General features: G+C 36.4%; 1 protein-coding gene across 1 annotated transcript in view; it reads left to right on the forward strand.

Moving 5' to 3' along the window:
• Positions 1 to 4,975: 4,975 nt before the first annotated feature.
• The window catches only part of olf413 (DBH like monooxygenase olf413), a 153,444-nt gene continuing 133,899 nt past the window's right edge, over positions 4,976 to 24,520 (forward strand). Inside the window, exon 1 of the mRNA XM_018007531.2 lies at positions 4,976 to 5,834. The gene's annotated coding sequence lies outside the window, so the exon portion shown is untranslated. The remainder of the gene's footprint in view (positions 5,835 to 24,520) is intronic.

Here is a 24,520-nt window from a genome sequence, read left to right on the forward strand (position 1 = left end):
GGGAGCCACTTTAAAAGATTAACTCTTTGGTCCTTTGAAAAATATCCATACATTATTTAAATTGCCCTTTCAAAGAATAAATGGGATATATTTTATAGAGAGCCATAGAAGTGATTAGGTTTTTTTTGTAGGGAGAGGGCTAGCTGAAAAAACTAGTCAAAATTGAATTGTATATTATATACAATATTATAAAGGCACTTAAAAATTAAAAATGTTATAAATACAGCATTTATTTACATGTGTTCATGATTTTAAATGTTTATTGGAAATGTACATAATAATTCTCTACTCTTTAATAATAAGCACGAATTATATAAAAAAGGGAAAAGATTCGAATATTTGTACGAGCTAGAGGACATTTTGATATACAAATTTTCTTTATGGAATCGATAGATAAACAGATGTAAAATTATTGTTTAAAAAGTTAACACAGTTACATAAATTTAAAAATTATTAATACTCATAAAAATAAAAAGTAGTTAAAAAATTAATAAAGGTATGTGTATTAACAAATTGCTGTGTATGTTTCTGTGGCATATAATATTTAAACTCTTTAAATACAAGTATATTAGCATAAAATTAAAAAAAAAAAAAAAAATAGAAACAGAAATAAATGGAATGTATAATTTTAAAATTAAAAATTTTAAATATCATGTGCATATAGTATTACTTATTAGTAAAAAATAAAACTAAATTCATAATATATAGTTCATAAATCTAGTCACTAAATAAATATATTTTCATAATATATAGCAAATCACTAATGAGTGCTTGATTTTCAAGTTCATCTAGTTCTTAGATTTACGAATCATTTATATGTCACAATCATATATCACATTTTCCAATGACCAAACAAATTCCTATATATGCACGTCTTATATGAAAATGTCTTATTAGAAAATTTATTCATTGTAGTTAAACGAAATTCGGAATGTCAAGGCCATGTCACAAATATGAATTAACCTTATCTATCTCAATCAAAAACGATCTCTCTCGCTCACTCTCTCTCTCTCTCTCTCTCTCTCTCTCTTTCTACCTCCTTCTCTCTTCGTTTCTTTGCCTGTCTCTTAATTAACAGCTTAAGCAATTGCCTTCAAGATCCCGCATTATTTCCTTTGATTCGAAATCTACATCACAGCATATATTTTTCATGTGTATAAAGCCATCAATTTATGCATCAGCCGAGATAAAATGACAGATCGTTGCTCATAAATGGACCTTTTGGGCATTCGAACGGGAGTTCAATTACCTTTCTTCCGCTGATCATGAGGGTAGCTGCAAACGCCTCTGCTGACCCTCAAGTGCATTGGTCATTCTGAACACGCCCCTCTCCTCCGTTTCTTGGCACTCTCATAGGGCGAGCACATTAAACAAGTTCTTCAACTTACAGGTGTGCGAAAACTTAACGCTCTACCTGTTCGCAAACAGCCCACCAATCAGCACTCAGCTACAGTAGTCAATGGATTGAACACTCGTTATGCAGATGAAAGATGTGGAACTCATGTTGATAGTCACAGAAGAGATGTTCTCTAGTCGGTTTTGAGAATAGAATGAATAGAATAAAATATAGTGTCCCAATAACCCCAGTAACGCACACCTTATGCTTTAAAATGCGAACTTTTTTTTTTTTTAAATTTTCTTTTCATTTAATTCATACAGCTTTAATGTACTGAATTATTCTGAATAATATTATATAAACCACTCCGAGCCACAATACTAACTATAAAATATAAACAATCTATCACGCTTTTATATTCAGAGACAATTATTTTAAAGTAAATTGAATGCGATAACCCAGTAGTCAATAGAGTTGGCACTCTTTAAAATTGCAATCTGTCAATTTGTGTTGTGATTGATTGATTGATTGACAGACCATTTTGTACTGCTGCTGCTTTCATCATTGAAATGATGAAGCCAATTAGGGCCGGCGGCATACTAGGGATCAGCAGATAAAACCGAGCAGCTAATTAAAAAAAAAAAAAGGAACAGAAAGTAAAATATGCAATTACTAATGGTAAAATCAATAAAAAAAAGAAAGCAAGATAAAAAGAAGCATAAATAATTAATAATTTAAGTGCTTTGAATGAAAAAATAAAAAATATACTGAAACAATGCATAGATAAATGATGTGAAATGAATTCAAAATAAAATGTGCAGGCACGCACATAAATAAACACAGAGGACAAATAAATAATAAATAATGTTAAACATACACAATTTAGTTAATATAAAACCCAATTAACCAAAGCAGCAACAGCAACAACAATAATAACGGTCATAGCAGTATGGCTAACAGAGACGAAGTGCGGCAGGGCAAAGACCATTTAAAAAGCCATTGAACAAGCCGAAGAACACGAAAAGAGAGAACGGAAAAGACGCCTGCGACATCGGAGGAGAGAACGATGTGCGCGGCGTCCGACGATGCCATGAATGAATGAATGTCATGAAGTCAACTAGGACAAAGCATATAACACTCATTTATTAATGTACAATTTCAACAAGAGCAACAAAAACAGCAACAACAACCACAACAGCAAAGAGGACCCCCCATCAGCAGCACCAGCAGAAACAGCATGCAGAGACCGGCTAGAGCGCAAAGTAAGAGAAGAGCATTAAGCTGCTTAGAGAGCTCTGAGCTCACATGAGCGCACATGTTAAATTTACATTGTAAGCTCTGCGCTCTCTAATCAATTTGGTGCTCCGCATGGAAATGCATTTGCAGAGATATGCTCTCAGCAAGTTCTCTCACCCATACATATCCACAAACACTCGCACGCACAAGCACCCACAGTAATAATGACATTGAAAACACAGCCTCGTCTTCGTCGTCGTCTGTCAACAGAATTGGGGCCACACTGTGCATGGGGGGCATGCTTTATACAGTGCTTTTGCCAGCGGGTGACTGACTGTTAACAGCAGCCGATGCTGTTGAAGGGATAGCGATGCTAGTGACACACACACATACGCACGCAGAGACGCACACACATATTCGCACTCAACTGCGTTGGATAGGCCGACCGAGAGGAAGAGAGCGCAACTGGTTAACAACAGCAACTGAGTGTGTGACATAATGTGAGAGGCGACCGGTATACTTAGCAGCACACTGCTGTTATTTCAACTGGTATGCAAGAACTCTCTCTCTCTCTCTCTTCCTCTCATTCTCTGCAGTTCTTTCCGTGCGATGGCATCTCGGTTCGATTTGGAACTGGTTTTCAATATGGATGCATTTCCCGCCTCACTGGGCTGCTGTTTGTGGTCAGCGACGGAATGCTGACTGCACACATTGCTGAGGCTTCCTGCATATTCCACAGGCATATCTGCTGCGCGCTGTGCAGATTGATGTCGAGCCATATCCATAGCACTTATGCATAGTGAAGGATTCTTAATGCGTTTTATGTTGCTGGCGTAATAAATACCAGTTTTTAATTGATCTTGTGTGTAGGCTTCTTATACCTCTTCTCCATTAAAAACTTAATGAGAAAGGGTGTATGCATGAGCATAAAAAATATTAACGAATCCCTAGAAAATAAGAACTAGATTTATTTGAATTTTTGAATTTTTTTTTGAGGTAAAAGAATAATAAAAAAAATAAATAAAATCATTTAAACACTTTTCGTTACATTTATCTGTTTCATTTGATGCTTTTACAGAATATTTAGTTCTATAACTTATAAATGCATTGCGTGCTGAGAACAATTGAATTTAGATATTTATTCGAAATTTCAGTAGCTTTCTTAACATTTTGCTTAGCAGAACAGCAACTGAGCTAAGTTTAGCTGCAAGTGCTTGCCATCAATTTAAATGTTAATGGCTCGTTTGGGTTTGCAATGTAAAAGCGACGGCTGCTGCTGCGCTGCTGCTGTTAATGTCAGACAAATGGGTCGTTTTACGTTCAACACTGCCATGAATTTGAAATGTTAATGAGGCGTTGGGTGTTTGTGCGCCTTAACAGACTGCTAAAAGCAAAGGCTGCATTTTATGGAAGATGTTCGTTCCATGGCCATTGCCTGTGTCTCTCTCTGCCTCTGACTACCCAGTCATACCCAATGGTTAGTCCGTATGTGGTTTGACGAGGACTCATGTGGGCAATAATGGGCAAAAATAGAGTTAAGTGTTTCGTCAACAAATGGGTTAATGCTGCAAATAAAAGTGTTTGCAACGAGCCCTTAGTTCTCTTGTGGTTGTTCCTTACTTATATATACTCAGTACCTAGCCTTAAATATTTGTATAATTATCTAATGAAAGCCCAGTCATTGACTCCAAAAATAAACAAATAAATATTCTACACTGTCTAAGAATTTTGTCGGTGTTTAATGTACATTCATTTGCATTATCTTACCGGAAAATGTATTTATTTTGTCATAATTAGCATACGTGCTTGGCATTTGAACTTTAAATGCCAGCCGGACCGACAGTCTGTTTAACAGCTCTATGTAGGCATGGCATTAATAACAGCTCCAGCCGTTTACATACTCAATTACATGTTCGTAATGTTTTTGATATGCCGCAAATGCACCTGCTACGCTGCTGTTGTCGACTTCAACAGCACGTACATAATTTAACAGCTCTTAGCTCTGCTGATGTTAACATTGTTTCTCAAACAAACTCTGCTCTCTGAATGTTCTCCGCATTTATGGTTCTCTCGGTATTTTGATTGCCACTGTAAGTGCTTAAGTAAAAGGAAATTAAATTATGTAAACGATAAGCGCTGCTTAACAGCGGCACTCTCTCAGCCGCGCTCACTCTCATGCTCAGCTGTGACGCTTGCGCTCTGGACAAAACAAACCCCCTCTTGCTGCCACCAGTGCCGCTAGCCGGCTACAACGTTGTAAACAAAAGTTGATTTTTACTAGGTTCTGCTCTCTGTTTGTTGCGCGCGCTCTCGCTCTCTTTCCCATACTCGCTCTCTCATTCGTTGCTGCTGCTGCTTCTGTTGCTGTTGTTGAGGTGACCCAACCAGGTGCTGCTCTGCTGAAAGCGAATTCAGTTACTTCCGAAGTTTCAAAGCGAGCGGTACACGCGTCGGACGGAGATTTGTATGACAATAGCAAACTCGTCGAGCTGAGCAGAAGCAGCAAAAAATAACGAAAAAAACTAAACTTCTCTCTAGCATAGATTGACATGTACATGTGCTAGAGCATTAAAATCACCAAATTATACTGAAATGCATTTTGCGCACTATGTAAATATAAAGTGAAGATATTTCGTGTAAATACATATTATAATTGCGGTTTCATATGCAAATCCGTTAGACAACAAAACGCGCGCGACTGCATTTTCGAAAAGCAATTCGAAATTAAATCAAAACACACAGCAGCCAAAAATCTCGCTACATTCTTAACTGCGACGAGCAGGACATTAACCGTTACGCTTACGCGCGGCCCTCGCCAGTAGGTGTGCGTGCGTGTTTGTTTGTGTGTGTGTTCGGTACGCGCATTTGCCGTGTTTCTGTGTGTGTGAGTGCGTATGTGCGACAGAGAGTTGACAATAGGCAAATAGGCAAATCATATGCCGCCCACGTAATGTGTGACGAAATTTAAATTCGCCATCTATGCAAATACAATTGCACGAATCGCATGTATGTGTATGTGTCGGTGTAAAGCATAAAGTGTTTCGGTGTGCGCTTTTGTATTGGTGCTAGTTGGATATTCATGCGGATTACCATAAACATAAACAAAGGATTAGAAAGAAAAGGCAACAGCCGCAGCTGAAGGGGAAGCGCAGAGCCCACAGAAGCATTTTTGGGATTACAGCAGCCGCAATAGACAAAGCTGAAGACGAAGAGGAAGCAGAAGGAGCAGAAGCTGTTTCAAAAATATCACTACATTGCACAGGTGAGTCACCGACTCCACGCCCAAGCCCACGCCCACTTTTATGGCCCACACTTAAATGATGTATTACCTATGCTGCTGTGTGCACGTTGCACTTGCGGTTTCAGCTCCGTTTCTGCCTCTCTGTGTGTGTGGAATGCGTGTGTGTGGCATGTTAAGTGCAATCCATTATGGAGATAGATTTCTGTATAAGTATGCGTGTGTGTGTGTGTGCATATACAACCTGCTTTGCACTACCTCAGTCACAAAATCTATCTCAAGTCAAAAGCATTTAACTTACACTTGTGTATGTTTACATATACAAAGGAAAAATATATGATAAATAACCCCACAGAGGACGTCAATATAATGTGCTCTCTCAATCAATTTGAAGTCTCGTAAATCGAGCTAAAATATTTATAGATATATAGTGAAAATATCTCTATAATCTTGGTTTGATTATTCATATTGATGGAATTCGACCCGATTCATTCACGCTTTACATACAAAGCATACATATATACATATATGTTATATAGTACGAAAACGCCTTGAACTGTAGCAAAAACCAAAAAATGGAAATTTATTTCGAATAAAATATATATGCATATGTAGAGTGAAAGGCATACGAAAAAAGTAAAGTGAAAGAAAATTCCCGCAGGTGCTACAATAGATGCAAAAGTTTTTCCCACGTTAAAAGTTGCACATTTCCAATGCGTAAAATAATGAAAAACTTTTGTTAAGAATATGCATAAAGCATAAAACGAATAAGAGCGAGAATAAGAGCGCACGTAAAAACTAATTGAACAATTTTTGGTATCAATTTTTTGGGCTAACCCAATTTTACTTTCGCATATATATTTTTTTGTTCTTCTTGTGTTTTTCCATTCATGCAGCCGAAAGAACAAAAGTGAATGCCACAAGTTTTTCCACCCAAACGAAAGTTTTTCCAACAATGTAAGAGCGGAGAAAAGCCAGCTAAGATAATAGCATAGATTGTTATTAAAATGGGGAAATATCTAAAACTTTCGCGAATTTTGTTGCAATTTATAAATCAGTTTTCATGCATTTCTAATAGAGTTAGCCAAGTATTTTGTTATGGCAGAGATTAAAGCCAATAACGGTCATGAATATGGCTAGTTAAACTTAATTGATTCCTTAATAGAGACCACTCATAATGGCAATACAAAAACTCTCCCGAGTTTGTGTTTGATTTATTATAGCTCAATTTTAAATGCCCAATTAGTATAATAAGTGTCAAAGGCAAAGTAATTATGATGTTAATTAAGAGAGCAGCAATGCTTTGAAGTCATTGTGGTTGGGTGCAACCGACTGCGAAATACTCTGTTGACAGACTATTAATAATATTTTATATAATTTTGAATATGAGTATATTAAATAATTGCTATTCATGTACCAATATGCTTTTAATATATATAATGTAAATATATATAATATTTAACAGTCGGTGATCTCGATTATTAGATATATGGGCTTAAAATGTTTCCAATTGGTTAAAACTATTGTGCAATCTATAGACAATGTTATATAGACCATACAATGATGCTTTGTTGCTCTAAGACTGGACAAAACCAATAAACTCTTTTGACTTTAAGAAGGAGGATAAATAAAATCAGATAAAATATCAAAAAACCATCACAGAATACAGTATCGTATATTTTCTGTACCGAACCAGTACATCCAATGCACAATTTACACAGGGTAAAAAAAACACCGCAATTTCCTCTAAACAGCAAATACTGTTACCAAAAATTTCTAACATTTCCCATTGACTGTTCAATTGTGGAAAGACCTTTTCTTTTCGCATTGTTTTGCTTTGCGACCTTCGAGAAGAGGCAGGCTAACCTATATGCAGGATGAGTTTTTCAGTTTTTAAGTTGGCTTAATCCGCTTATCCTGCTCTTCGTGTTTTAATCAATGCATTGTCATTATGATTGATGTAGGTCGTCCCTAGACTGACTGAGGCACCAATGCATCCAGTCTATATGTGGGCATTGTCTAGACTCTGAGCGCCCCTTGAAGCAATATTATTGATTTGAGTTCGGCTGTTGAGCCCTCTCCCCCGCCTGTCTGAAATCGTTCAATATAATGCAAATGCTGTGCACTTTGGAGTGCATTCATTTCGTTTTCGGGCAACTTTTTTAATTACTCACATACACACACTCTTGCTATTATTATTATTGTTATTATTATTATTTTGTTTTGGAGCCATACGCAAATATTGAAATATTGCTGCTGTTCGACGCGGCACGGCTTGGATGCTGCTGCTGCTGCTGTTGCTCTTTGGGTACCGCTTGTCATAAATATTTTAGCGAGTACGAACCACATATTCCCATGCACGCACCCACTCACTCACACACACACTCACACACACATACACAATGACAACAGAGGCAGGATCTGGAAAAAATATATATTCAAAATAAAAGCGCCCATAAAATTGGCGGAAGCCGAACGAGAGAGGCCGATGCAGAAATCCTTTTTTATTAGCCCTGCCTAACCAAAAGAATAAAAACCAACTAGGCATGCTATAGCCAGCAAAGAGAGCATGACATCTCGTATATCCTCTATAAAGAGAATAATGATCTAATATATCTTCATATGAAATTCTTACAAATAAATATAATATACAACTCAGCAAATTGTTGTGCACTCAAGTAAAGTCCAATGAGAGCCTTTAGCACTCCAGTATACACCCATTGCCAGCTATAGCAAATGTGCAGGGTATACAAAATATAGAGTAAACAAAAACGCATTTGGTAAAATATTTACACAAGTACCAAAAACTGGGAGCAGCGCAGAAAACGTTAGAAATATAAAAAAAACATAAAAAGTATTTGCTGCTTTTTGGCAAACACTCGACAATGGAGATATCCTGTATAAACTGATTTGCTGTAGTTAAAGGGAAATGCGGAGCGGAGGAGCAAGAAATAAGAGTAGGCGCTCTATAAAATGAGATAGATTTTAGATAAAATTTAAAAATTGATTCAATGAACAATGAATTCAACATGAATGAACATAAACTTTAAATAGAATTTATAGATAGACAAGATATACAGATAGATTATAATATATATTATAATATAGTCAAAAGAGGAAACGGATAACGAATAAACTTATATATAATTTATAGATAGATAAAATGTCTTATGCTATACAAATATAGTTAAAGGAAAACAATCAGAAAAGAGAAAGAATCTTTAAACATTTTTTTCAGGTCTTATTAAAAATTTGAACTCCTTACAGATCCAAGTAATTATACAATACCCAATATATAGACTTTATATACAAATTATTTTACAATATTCTTAAAAAATGAGAAAATTTTCATTCGAATTTATAGATTCTCATCTCTATATATATTCTAACACACAAACAAAATAGATATATAGATATATTATTTAACTCATGATACATGGTATTGGCGGACAAAATAATAAAATATAAACGTACAATTTATAGAATATTAAACTTGAGTCTTTGTTTTATAGATATTGTGTTTTTTTTCTCCTAATACACAATAACACTGCATATACTCCTAATTTAGCACCTGGTACAGGGTATTAGCAAACAAAATCAAATAAAATATAAAACAGCAGCCATTTTATTTTTCGGCAACAATTTTTGTCGCCATCGTTGTCTTTTCTGTGGTTGTGTGGGTGCTCCCCACTCTCTGGGCGCGCGTCTATGTTCAATATGTGTGTGTGTGTGTGCGTATCTGTGTGAGTTGCAGTAAATAAATATACGCGCGTATCTCTGATGGGGATTTATGGCGAAGCGGCGCGTCGAGCCACGGCCATGCACTTGTTGTTGTTGCTGTTGTCGTTTTTGCTGTATTTTTTGGGTAGGGCCTAGGACTTGAATAAATGATAGATTGAAATTTATATAGCCAAAGCTCGCGCGCTGCTTCCCTCACCCGGCCCCCGCTTCAATTGCACATTTTTAGACAATTTTCGACCTAAAAATGTATTTTGATTTGCTTTTGCTTTCCATTCTTTTTTATTTATTTTTTATTTGTGGCAAGGCTAAGTGTGTAAGAGAGAGAGAGGGAGAGAGAGAGAGAGAGGGAGCGAGATTTATGCAATTGTTCGCATATAAATTGTCTAGGTAACGATATATATATATGTATGTATATATGTATGTGTGCTTGGCATTTATGTAGTTGAAGCTCTATATAAACTCCTAGTGAAGTTATGAAATATGCGCGTGAAAGTTTTACTAAAATCTATTTCACGTTATTTTTAGTAGAGACATAAAAAACCCTTTAAAGGCTTTGTTTGTGCAGGTAGTTTGAAGGGTTTCAACTGCGTTTGCTTGAACAAATTCATTTATGATTGAAACTTTAACTAAAAACCATTTGTTCTTTCTGCAGAGCTTGAAGTGAAATTAAGTAAAATCTATGTGAAATTATAAATAGCATCGGACGATGGACTGAATTCAATATATAAATCTCTGAAATGCAATCGAAAATTTTTTATTATGCAAGTCATTGCTTACGTCTGTTAGATATACTCTTCAATATCTATTCATCAAAATTTTGTAATGCAACAAGTTAATTAAATGTATTTCAGCTCGGAATTTATATGAAGAAGGAACTGAATAACAAGAGTCTGTGATGAGCTTTCATATTGTCTTAAAGGCTAGATACTTTACATCATCATAGACTCTTCTGCAGTAAATGATCTTTAAGATCTCATAACATTTTAAGGACGAGGTCCTTTACATCATCATAGATAATCATATACCTATGTATATATTCAATTAATATATTCAATTAATCTAACTTATTTAAAAAGATTCCTTTAATTTGGTATATATGTAAATCCATTTTCGATATCTCATCCCATTCCCAGCATTAATAGTATTTGGGGTGTATAAAAGTCTGTCATTGCTCGTTAGAGCTACTTTCTTCTGTCAACAATTGACTCGTTTTATATTTTAACTATATAATAACTTTTAATGTTGTGCGCTTGTTAATGGCGCACACAAATTGTAAAATTTATAAATGACTTTAAGCGTCGCATTGTATTGTTCGTAAATGAATTTTTCTTTGTCATTTACACAGTTTCGAAAATTGTTTAATTATTAAATTTTGTGCTCTGCTTGTGTGCCAATGCCGGCGGCTTTTTAGCTAACTCTGAACAAATAGGAGAAAACACAAAAATTCAGACAATAGCCAAAAGTTTAATAATAACAATGGACAAGCAACGAAACGTATAGAGAGTGTCTGTGTGAGAGAGAGAGAGAGAGAGGGATGATCTAGACAGAGTGAGGCAGACAAATAAAATTAAATCATATATCGTCTGTTTTCTAATAATTAAATTTACCAACGTTTCGGCTCGGCTCAAAACAATTTGTATTGGCCCAATTGAACGAGACTGGCAAAAATGCAACTTGAAATTGCCAAAATTGTTCAAATTGCATAAATTGTGCAAATTTTGTGTATGCAGATTGCAAATTGATTTTCGTAGCTCTTTTGTTTTTCACTTTTAGCAATAATAAAAATGAAAAAGAAAAAAAGTGAGTTGCAAAAACTGGAAGCCAAACAAACCCAATGCTAAACATTTATGTTTATTGCCAATGAAAATAAAAACTGACTGAGACCAAAAAGAATTAGGAAAAACAAGATTCACACACACACACAGCTGAATGCTAACGAGCCTAGCAGGTGCACAGGTATATTTGTGAGCCACTGTTATCAATGGAGTTGGCAGCACAAATATTAGCATTCCATTATGCATTTTGTAATTGTTTTGTAGCTCTTTCGTCTCAACTAAGTAAGCAATTGAGTTCGATTTTGTTTTCCAGATTCAGATCAGCTGCAAGGCAAAGCTGTTAAGCCCAACGAAAGCCAGATTGCGCAGGGATTTACATAAATAGCAGATAGTTGCAGACTGTAGGAGTTGTTTCATTAAGGGATTTATTGAAGAGCTCCTTCGGAGGCTCAGCAATTGAATTTGTTCTCATATGGATTCCGTTTGAAGTAGAAATAGAAAGAGTATAGAACAAAGTAGTCAATATTTTTTACTGTGTGAACAAATTAATTGAAATATAATAAAAAGCAAATTTACAGCTAAAGCTGATGTGCCTAAATAGTAATAAATGGCATTAAGGTAATTTTTGATTTATAAAACATCAGCTTGAAATGTTTTATTTCTGATAATGTTTTTTTTTTTTTTTTTTTTTTTTTTTAAATTAAATTAAAACTAAAATTAGCTGCCTTATTCCCTCAAAAGTTTTCAATAATATTTTCTGCAATTATTTTTGCATACTTTACATTTTTGAGTACAAGTAAAATTTTTCAATTAACATTTTATTACACAACTACAACTTCATGTATTTGAAAATATATAAATAAAAAGTTTGAGCATCAACTGAACCATATTTAAAGGCAGAAGTTTTCATGTGCTTTAAATACCTTTGTTTAATTTATTTCATAACACAAACCGTAAATTTTATTTAATCTGATCTTAATTGTTTAATACCCTTTTTTGTTCCTTCTACTTTTTGTCAACTATTTTTAGGTATACTACAAAAATGAAGAGTTTTAACATAGACTAAGCCATACCCAAAAGCCTAAGCTTTCATGTATTTAAAAAAATTTGCTTAATCTAATCTGAATTATCAAACAACCTAATCTGTTTCTTTCTCTACTCTAAACACTCCTTTTCAGTAACTATTCTAAAAATTGTTACATTATAAATGAAAAGCTTTAACATGAACTAAATTAAAGACAAGCTGAAGCTTTCCTGTGATTTGTGTTTAGTATTTTGGCTCATCCTTCTAAACCTTTGAGACGCTATATGCTCAGCATTTTAATTCCAATATATTATGTGAAACAAAGCTGTCAAGGTACGCAGCAATCCCAGATGTAGCTTTTGCATACTTAAAATGCCATATTTATTTTGAAAATGTTCGTAACCTACTTCAGAAATTCATTTTTAAAGCTTATTTGCAATTTTATCGCAGGCATTATAATTTCTTTTCTTTTTTCTTGGTAGACTTATCTATTGCTTTAATAAATATGCGTGGCAAGTCCCAAAGCTCCATTAAGGCTGATTGGTGTGCGTGTGCGTGCGTGTGTGTGTGTGTATGTGTGTGTGGGCCGGATGTGGCCAAGTGGCTCTTAATTTTGGTCTGCACCACTCAAATGTTAATTTCATTTGTCGTGCGCCTTTTGTCTGCAATTGCGTTTAAGGCAAAATAGGTTTAAAATAAGAAAAAATTATATTCGTATTTAATTTCAATTTCAAAGGATTTTCCATGTATTTATTCAAGGACTTTATCTTAAGCATAAATTACGGGCCAACGAACGGGTGCGGGTCCCATTTGTGCGATGTCTCGTCTGTTGGCTCCGGCAACGGCAACGGCAACGGCGTCGGCGACGGCACCGACTCCGGCTCCAGCTTCAGCCTCAGCTCGAGCTCCAGCCTCGGCAGCAGCGCCTTCTCTTCCATCTGCCTTTTCACCTACTTTCTAGCCAAGCATAAAGGTGGCCTCCATAGTCCTTACCCAAACATTGTCTGCTTTCTCTCTCTCTCTCGCTCTCTCTGTCGCTCTTTCTGTCTTTTACTGTGTGTGTGTGTTTGCCAAACTGTGGCTGCCAGGTTATCTTTCACAGTCTCTGCTCTGTACTGGATGCTGTGTCGTCGTGTGCTCGTCCATCCCATCTACTCGCACCTCAGCCTTCTGGTCCTGGTTGCCCGTTTGTCTGCGTGTGCATTTGGTTTTCATTTACATATGAAGCTCCTTAATAATCCTTTTGTGCAGCAGTCAGCCAGGCGGATAGGCGGATAGGCGGCTAGGCAGAAGGGCAGTAAGGCAGAAGGGCGGGCTAGCAGGAGGGCGCACGTGCATACATTTCGTTTTCCGCTCAGTGCGTATAAGGAAATGCTTAAATATATGCAAATCCAGTTAAGTGTAATCATTTAGCGCAAAAAATGCCAGCAATACACAACAAAAGCAAAACTCCGTCCAGTCAGAAGTAGCTGCTCTGCTTACTGTTTTTTTTACACTCTTCTTCTTCTTCTTCTTCTAGCCCTTGTTACGGCTGTGGCAATTGCTAAAATTAGAATTTCAATGCAACTAATACAACCCAACAACAACAAGTCAAATATTCCTTTGTATACAGCTTTTACAATTCCCTTTATTTATTTATTTATTTATTTATTTTTTCCCCTTTTTTTTAGCGGCTAAAACTAAAAATAATTATATAAATATGCGCATACATGAGTTTGTAGGATATTCCAAAAATTTGAATACCATTAAAAAGTTTTGCCTACTTTTTTGGCTGCGAAGCGTCCGAGCGCTGCATTAGGGTGTGCCAATATTTGTACTTGGGATTTTCGATTTTCAAGTTAACTTTTTTCATTGACTTGAGTAATAATGTGTATAAAAATGGACTGGCTTATATAAGCTCTTTTTTATATAATTATCTTGTATATAATTCGTTTGAATATTTAACATTGTATTTTAAATTAATATTTGGTATTTAACATTTACCTAATGGTAATACATGCAACTCTTCAAATATTTACTTGGAAATTACGCTACAAATTATTTTAGTATTGAAGAAACCTTCTTAATAGAATTTCTATAATTTTATGCATGATTTTTGAGCCAGATAAATGTAACTTTGTTTTGAATAGTTTTGCCAGGTACATTTGTATATATTATATGTAGAAGCACTTGCTTTTGAAATCGTAAGCTATAATATTAATATACAGAAATATTTTATTATCTGCTTTCTATCATTTCTTTTACGAAGTAATATTACAGCTATTAAATTGATATAATATATACTATAATAAATACAATTGTAATATACTAATATAAAAGAAAGAGAGATGGGAAAATGTCGATGCTATATAAATATAATTTGCGTGCTTAAATGCTATATGTAAATATGTATATAGCTTTGCATGCCTTAATACGAATTGTTTACATCTCTCTCCCCCTTCCCCCTCTCTAACATTTCCTTGGCTGTCTTTCTCCTACCTATATATTCAATTTTCTGTATAAAAATGCGTCTGCATGGGCATCCATTGAAAGGAGACTTAATCCTCTATTTACATAATAGTAAATGCGAATGCCTCGCTGAAATTCGCATATGCTATTTGGCAATCAATTAAAATTTATGAGTGAACACCCCTACGGATGGCGTGTATATGGCGAAAGCAATGCTCATAAAAATTACGCTCAAACATATGAAACACATTGACACACATACACATGCATGCGCACACACACGCACACGCACACATCGTATTACCAAGTGTAAATAATAATAAAAATTGCAGAGAGAGCGAAAAAAAAATCCATTAACGCTTTGTGGCATTGCATTTAAGCCGCCTCATCCGGGACTGTGGCAGAGCAGGGGCAGGGGGAGGGGCTGGAGGCGGAGGCGGGAGCTAACGAGCGAAGTTAGTTTAAATTCTAACGCGGAGGCAAACAAAAAAGTACAGCTAAATATGCCATTAAGGAGCGTGCCCGACTTGGGAACACCCTGTACTGCACTTACCCGTTTCTATCCAAAGCTAAATTATTATTTTGCCAAATCTTTCCATATAATTATGACTCTGGCCGCTTGTAGTTGCCGCCCAGAGCGGGCACAGGGTATAATTATGAAAGAAAAAAAAGAAAAAAAGAGAAGATGGGGAGCAAAATTAAGCGAAATGTTATACATAATGAATGCAAATGCTTTGCGCTCGTAATTTCATCATCATCAGCCTCAGCCAGGCTTTCATCATCATCATTATCATGATGTTGCCTCATCTTTGCGGTGGCAATGCAGACTGCTGTGGTTTGGGCAGCAGGACGTTTCATGTGTCTGCAGCGGATATGAAGGCATCACAAACAGGCCGAGCCGAGCCGAGTCGAGTCGAAAGGAGCCGACGTAGGACGAGGTTGCCTATTTTCAAAAAACACGGCATAAGGATAACAACCTCTTAACCTAGTTTGGCTGCGTCAAACGGCGGCAACTGCGAGCCGACTGCAGCCCAGGCCAGGCCATTCCGCTGCTGTTGCTTCTGGGCTGGTATATCATCCCTGGTACCATTTTAAATTGAACTGTGCGCATTTAAGCGTAAAGTGACAGCTTGGAAAATCGAAAGCAAAATAAATTGTCTAGTGAACTTGGTGGTCTATGGATGGCACAACAGCTGAGCTGATTCTAGCCGTTGGGCTTACTGTCAGACAGGCATCGAGGCAGCTAGGCAGCTAGGCAGCTAGGCAGCTAGGCAGGAGCCAGTAGCAGGAGCAGCAGCAGCTAAGGCAGGAAGTGGCTCTCAGCTTGGTCTCCGCATGACTATTAATTGAAATTCGTTGCTTAAAGGCCGTGCTGGGCAAAAGTTTTGAAAGCTGATAGCCGCACTGCCCTGGACCCGTGCCGTGGCGACTCTGTGTGCGTGTGTGTGTGTCACACGCTGCCTGGGCTTTAAAGGACATTAGAAACAGGCGGCGAAATTTGTCGCCTCACTCACTCACACGCGCTGCCTACCTACCTCCCCAACACCCTCCCTCCATCCCAACTTATGACACTCAACTATTCAGCTACCCCCGTACAGATGCCATTTGCATATATATATTTGTATATATCTCGCATATCCTTTTTTGGCGTGTGAATAGCTATGCGGGTCACATAAAAAACAGCCATTACCTAGCATTTGCATATCTATGACAGAGAGCTACTCACAAATTTAGCCAAGATAACCGGTTTCCTTTTTGGCTTGTTAGCACAGTTCCTGTGTCCTTGATGAAGTGCAATTGTGTTGCTGTTCGGGCATTATCGAGACTGTTTTAACTGAGCACCCGACGAGGTAGTTCATGTATTGAAATGCGTTTCTAATGATCGCACGCCTCTGTTTGATTAAATTAAGCATGCGAAAGGGTTTCTATTTTGGTTTCGATGTGTGTGATAGGGCGAAAGGTTAATAGCTGCGATAAGCCTAATCCTCTGACAGCTGCACAACCTCAATGCTGACTGTCAGTCACTGATTAGATTCTATATATACAATATATATATATATGTATATATGAATATGGAATTTATAAATGATCATCATCATCATCGTCATCATATCAGGTCATATGGAAATGATTTTTAAAATTTTATTTTCTTGATATATTATTATTTGATTTATTAAGAATTTATTGTATTTATATATATCTAAATATTTAAATTTTAATTTATATTTTGTAGTTTATTATACATATATCTTAACAATAATTGTATTGTATTGTACATATATTTAAAGTAAGCTCACTTTTTAAATTAAATTTATTATTTAATTAATTGATATTTATTATTTCATATAATATACATTTGTTTCTCAGTTCATTTTTATTTTTATTATTTATTATTAATTACTATTAATATATTTAACTCAGGCTTTATGTATTTCTATTATTTCTGTATTTTTTTTAAATTTTTATAAATGTATTTAATTTCTTATATACTTATTTTTTTTATAATTTATTTATTTCATCTTCCTTGTTTAGTTTTTATTTCATATATTTTCTATTTTATTATATATCTTATCATGTATTCTCTTGTATCGCATTTTTTTAAATTTTGTATAATAATTAATTATTTAATTACATACAATAATTATTCTAATTGATTATTTAAGCTCCAATTCCTGTGTATTAAATCTATATTTTATGCTGACTTTCTCATGGTCATAATCTAACTTCGAGCTGCCGTTTTATGCCTTGGCACACACTTGAATGGCGAGCAGCTATTATATCAATGAAATCGAATCTCACCTGCTCTCGCCGACTGCTGCGACTGCCCCTTCCCCTCCTAGTGACAACTTTAGCCGTTAACTCAGTGGCGCTTGCCTCTGCAGGGGTTTTACGGCTAGTTTTCGAAACTTTTGCGCACAGCGGTCTTCCTTTGTCCGGGCTCGGCTCCTGCTTCGGGTCTGGTCGACTGCAAGCTGGCTAAAAAACTTTTGCACTATACCATTCATATATACGTACGTATATATGTATGTATATATATTCAGGTATATACTACTTTTGTTACTTAAAGTTTGCTTTTTGTCTTTGCATATTTAGCTGAGAAAAAAAGTTGGTAGATAAAAAGCAGGAGACGGAAAGTTGACGGACTTGGCGGGGGCCGGTGCCATCCAAATTGTGCGCAAATTAATTGAACGCAAAGAACGCAGCAAGCAAACACAGCCAGGTAGCCGCCCACCTGTATATCTACCTGTCCCTGATCCAGTGCTGACCAAACGCTTTGCATGTTCAACTTAAAACACTTGCCACTCCGTTGAGGCAAATTGTGCGGGGAGTCAGAAGAAAAACACAAAGTTTTCTTTCACTTGTTTTTTCTTTCTCTCACATTTTTTTCTTTTGCCCCGTTTTGTGCTCTGTTCCGTGTGCCTGGCTGGGATGGCAGTCGTCTGCCTGCTAATCCAGGACAATAAGTGTTTGTCGTTGGGATTTAGACAATTATTCACGTTAAGTTGACGTCTGAGACGGGGCCCAGGCAGCTGACAGTCGCCAACGCCGTTTTGTTATTTTCGACTTTCCAGACTCGAGAACGTTTCAATTTGTCCCGGTTTTTTGGGGTCCCAGTGCTACCCATGCCCAGCAGCAGCAGCAGCACAAGCTCGACAGCTCGAGCTCCAAATCCGCTCCACACGCAGCCTCCTTTTGTTCCAGCGACAGTTTGTATTATAAGCGCATTAGGTTTGAAGGTGTCAGCAGTGGCACTCGCGCTGATATGTCATCTGGAAGTAATTTTTATTTATTCGTTCGCTAAGTCGTCTGGCAATTTTATGATGACATTTCGTTTCCAAGGATTTTCGCGAACATTGCGCCATATAAATTTTAATATAAAAGGCCACGCACTTGAGAGCGCTTTATTTGATTTCGTCGCCACAATAAAAAATCAGGCGAGCACAGCTGAACTGAACTGGGTGTGCAACTTTTTACGCACTGACAAGTGCTGTCGAGTCCCCCCCTCCCCTCTCGCTCACTCTCTCTCTCTCTCTCTCTGTGGGTCTTCAATAAGCGAAAGCCCAATCATCCAATTCCACTAGCATCACATGTGCCGCCCAGTCCCTGGTCACGTTCCAAACATAAAAGTATTTACAAATAATATTTCCATATGGTAAGACGTGACAAAGACTCAAATTAGCGTTTGCCGTTTATCTGGCCGGTTCCAGAAAGTCCCCTCCAGACAATAAAATAACCTCGGCAGGTCGCTCCATAAACTTCCGGTCATAAGCAGCTGCAGCAGGAGCAGCCCCCTGCCTCCAGTGCCCCCACTGCCCCGACGGCCCAAAATGTTCGCCGCATATTTTTATACTACATAATGCCGTACCCGAAAAAAATGTTTGTACATAATTTTAATGTTTTCTGATTGAACCTTTGGCAAAAAGTTTTGCGGCAATGCCCAGCCGTAGCCATAAAAATTAAATGCCCCAAAATCGGTCGAGGATCTGGGCAGGACGAACTCCATTTGGGGCATCAATTTAATTTCATGTTAGACTTTTTTATGGTCTCTCCCGTTTTTTTTTTTTTTTTTTTTGTATTTTTCGTATTTTGTATTTTAATAGTTGATTGCCGTTCGGCAGTTTCGCGTTTGTTGCGGTCGCTTTGGCAGGTTTTTGGCTTTTGGTTTTTCGGCCTGAGCTTTGGCATTGAAATTGCCAGTTGGCGGCAGTTTTAATGACTGCATTTGGCAGTAAAGTTTTCAAGTCAAGTTAAATGATTCAAATTTGATGCGCACTTAGTTGGCATAGAACGTTCAGTGGGTGGGCTTTGCCCTCGGCTTGCTGCTTTCTTCAAATTACATCAAAATGTTTTTCAGTTGGATTTTTTGACATTTTGTGCTAAAGTCAAACGAAACGTGAGCGGAAAACGGCAGCTGTAATAATAGATGAAACATCACTCGCAGCTCAATTAAGAGAAAAATAATTAAAGAAATTAAGTAAGTTGAATGAATTTGATTTTATATTCCATTCGATACAAATTAAATGCATAATTTCAACAGTTTCAACAGCTACATATATGTATATACATATATTTATAGAATACAATTTTCCAGCTCAAGTGCTTTCACTTGGATTCTATTGAAATCGCTTTAGATTTGTTCGAATGTACTTGATGATTCTGTTGAATGGGCCTTTTGGTTATCGAAGCCCCTTATCAGGCCGTTATTCAACAATGTCGAGTGGAAAAACATGCTAGCAATATGCATTCATTCATCATACACAAAGATTTATCTAACAACATACACACACCAGGTGATTTGATTTTAAATCGAGCACATTCCCGCAAACCCAATCAATTTCCAATGCCAATCCCAATACCACTTCACTGCTATAATTGTGTACGCACAGCTTGGCTTTTATAAGTCGTGTGTACACGCACACATACACATGTATGTACATACATATACACGAGTATATGCCAACGCCACCTCCTGCCTGCATTGGAATTCACCCTTTCTGCAAATGGCTTACCTGTCGTTTTGTAATGCAAATCTTTTGCTTTCATCTGCTTGTTATATATCGCAAGCTATTAACCAAAAAAATGAGAGAAAAAGGAGAAAATAAATGTAAAAACGAAGCTGGGGACTCGCATTTCTATGCCGTTTGCTTCCTTCAGGCAGGCGTCCCTCATTCCAGCCTATGTGTTTGCATTTGCATTTGAATCATTCGTTTGTGCGAAATCAGATTAAATCGCATAATCGAATCGTATGCTATATATAAACGATGACAAAGACTGATGCAGGCAGACACCCAGACACCGAGCCACCCACTCAACCAATCACCAATAATCAACGACAACAAAACGGCAACCAGTCAACGAGTGACAAAAAAAAGAAGCGAATGTTGAAGAAATTATGTATTATATAAAAATCAATAGCGAAGTATTGAAAATCCTATGCACATAAACCCGAGCACGTACAAAACGTTCTGTAAAAAAAAAGAAAGCATGAAAAACCAGCGAAAAACCACAGCCAGCCACAACAGCAGCACCAAAGTTATCCAGACACATGCGGCAAATACTTTTCAAAGTGAAATCTCATGCAGGGGAAAAAGTAAGCAATATGCGAGTATATATGTGTGTTTGTATAGAGTATATGTATATATATTTCATACGTGGGGCAACATGGTGAGCAAAGGGTTGTGAAACCAGTTGAATCTCCGACTTGGTTTTTTCGTGTGCCAGCTGATCAGAGAACGAAAAAAAGCATTGAGGATAAACGAAAAACAAATCCGACATCTCTAATGACACGAGCTACCAGAACAGTGGATTAATCCTGTCGTGGATTAATTCCGCTGCGCATTGCTTACTTCTTCTCTATTTCTCTTATTCCTTATTCTACCTGTCTCTATTTTTCTTTGCTTGTGATGTTCGCTTTTCTATTTATATATTACATATGACTATTGTATCATATGATAGGAAGTGTCTTTGGTCTATAATGCCTGGTCTTTGATTTTAAAAATTTATGGATTGATCTTACAGCGCATTGTTTGCTTCTCCGCTTGTCTTTTGTTCTGCTTTGTTTCCCTAGCTTTTCACTTTATTTCCTTATTCAATATTCTAGTTGTCTCTACTTTACTTTGCTTGTAATCTCCTCTCTTCCTTTCGCATATTTTCTTTTTGGATGATTCTTTTATAAGACTATGAAATCTCTACGACTTATAAAGTTTTTAGCGCTTTGAATGTTTCTATAATGTATCTATGTTATAAGAGGTTTCTATGGTACATGAAGTATCTATGGTATATGAAGTATCTGTCGACTGTTAATTAATAACGGCCTTAATATGAAATTCTTACTTTAGATCTGTGAGTTTAACTCTTTGCTTTACTTTTCCCGTGTTAGCTTAATCTAGCAATTCATTATATTTGAGTTATTTTACATAAATATTTAAAATAATTAAAGTGTATTTTAATATAAAGTAATACAAATTCTTTAAATGAGATGAAATAAATAATTAATTATATACATTTTATATTACTTTTTGTTAATAATTTTATATTTCTGATATATAATTTATATATTACTTTTCATAATTTGATATTTTTAAAGTATTCCCAAGCTTAATCTGGATGACATTTAGTTTTTGCTCCATATTCGCTTGGCTTTTCGGCCGTTTGTCTTTGTTAGAAATTCAAATTAACTCGATTATAAAAGGCCAGATGAGATAAAGTCGATGCCTTCTTGACAGCGTTCGCATTTGCACTAGCTGAGCCACCCTTGGCCACACTTTGTGCCACATTTTTAACTTCAAATTAAGTTTGTGTGCACGTAGCAAACACAAAAATAACAACAACAACAACAACGACAATGGAAATGGCAATTCAAGCTGAACCTTTTCTTGTTTTTTTTCTTTGCTTCTGATTTTGCTTAGGTTTTGCCTTCGCCACGCTTGCACTTTTGCCAAGTGGCCAAAGCAGCAGCTCCTCAGCCTCAGCGCCAGCCTCAGCGTCAGCCTCAGCCGAAGAGCTACTCGAGGCTGTGAAAATAGTTCGTTAGCCTTTCAAAAACTAAATTGTATTTTCCCCAAAAAGGGCAGCCAACCAGCTGAGCTGAGCTGAGCCGAGTTGAGTTTGGGTAGAGGGAGAGAGGAGGGAAGGGAAGGGAAACGGTGTGGGTGATTGGTTTGAGCTGAGCGAAAACCAAATTATTGGCATTTATTTCTCGTTTTGAGCTCGAGACACCCTCGCTGGAGTCGCTCTCGTCTAACTAGCAACACAACTGAAGCATCTAATGCGCTTTTGCCGCCAACGTGGAGCTTCCAGCAGGAGGTGGAGCTACCCATTTTATGCTTCTAATGCCGACTAATTAGCAGCTTGAATGCGCTAAGACTACAAAGCAGCTGTATAACAGCAGGCAGCCCGTTGGGCGGTGGAGAGCTCGGTGGCATGATGGAAAACTTTTGGGAAATTGAAAATGCGCAAAATGACTTTGACCAGAAATCCCAAATGCCAATTGGCAAGTCACAATAGCGGCGCAAAATTTTGCTGACTAACCCGAAGCGGCTTCGAAAGGTAACAAATACGGGTGGGCTACTGTGTATGTGTGTGTGTATGTGTGTGTGCGTGTGAAAATCACACAAACTGTTTACCTAGATCATTATTGCAGCAGTTGCTGTTGAGGGTAAATTAAGTTGGCATCGGATTAATCAATTGGGTAGCCTATATCAAAACACATGCATGACTGAGCTGCATCCAATTTGCGCATGTGATCAATGATGATGATCGACAACAATGAAGAATTACACACACACACATACACTTATGTATATGTGCTATACATAAAAGGTTTGTGATTGTTCTTTTTTTGGGTGCAGTGAAATGAAAATGCTGCAGATGTTTCAAATAGTTGAAAGCATTTAGCGCGCGGGCTTAGCAAAGGCATGAAATGCGAAAAAATGTGTTCTATATATGAATTGCCTTTTTTCTTTGTTACCCTCGTAGAGAAAGGGTATTGTTAATTTGTCAAAGAAATAGCGTGGAACATAAATTAGAAATAACATACTTTTCATTCATTATTATATTAAAACCCAAATTGTGATGTAAAACTAAATTGAACATGCACTAAAGGTAACAGAATATTAGTTTAAATAAATACATAAATATAATATATAATTTGATTTATTGATATTTAATTTAATGCATTATTTATACTTATTTTTATTAAAAAACCGAAGTTAATTTATATTATTGTATTTTATTATTATTTTATTAATATTAAATTAATAAAGTTTTTTATTCAATAATATTAACTCAAAGATTTTAAGAAATTAAACATCATATTTTAATTTTTCACTTACTGATTATTATACAATTTAAAGAATATTTTATTTTATGAATATTTCGTTTTTAAACTATCTTTTTTTTATAAATGTTTACTAATATATTTTATCTAATTAATATTCAATCATTTATATTTTTTATTTCAAACAAAAAAAATTAAGGAAATTAGAAAATTAAAAAAATCGATTTCTTAAATTAAATCTTAATTAAACAAATTAAAGAAATTAGCAATTATATTTATTGGACCTTTTTATTTCTTGATCAACAAATTTCTTTGTGATTTTTTAACTATTAGAAGCCTCTCTGAGATAGACTCTCAATAAAAAGAATCAGCTGAGCTGTAATACAAGTGTACTAGGAATGCATACATAAAGAGAGTCTCTAAACGGTATTCATACACTCGTTTATTTTTATATGAATACCCTTTATGTAGTCTATAAAGAGTATTCACACATCTATATATGCACTCCTGCTACATTTAAATTACATTTTGTTATAGTGTTGACAGTTGCTTTTCACTAAAGGCCTGACTCATTCCCTTCGTCGACGTCGGCTTAGACCCTTTGGGACTTATAGGCAGCACACACACACACACACACACCGCAGTGCGATTTGCCAATTAACATGATATCTCACTGAGCGCACTCAGAGCTCTCCTATGGACACATCGTGATCATTAGTTTAGTTTCTTTACTGGCACTTCAATGATTACTATTTCTGTTGAGCGGCGATCCTAGGCGCAAACTAAAGCGAAACTCGTTCGTCCTCCACTCGCGCCTTGCATTTGCAAGTTGCGCTATTAAGCAACGTTTATGATGCGCACCTTGTTAAGCCTGGCCTGCCAAGCCATTAAAGTCAACCGCGGGCAGCCGCCCCCAACTTCGCGCCCAGCTCGCTAATCATTA

Source organism: Drosophila arizonae, chromosome 4, assembly GCF_054131065.1.
Source record: "Drosophila arizonae isolate 15081-1271.41 chromosome 4, UAZ_ARI_1.0, whole genome shotgun sequence".
NCBI lineage: Eukaryota > Metazoa > Arthropoda > Insecta > Diptera > Drosophilidae > Drosophila > Drosophila arizonae.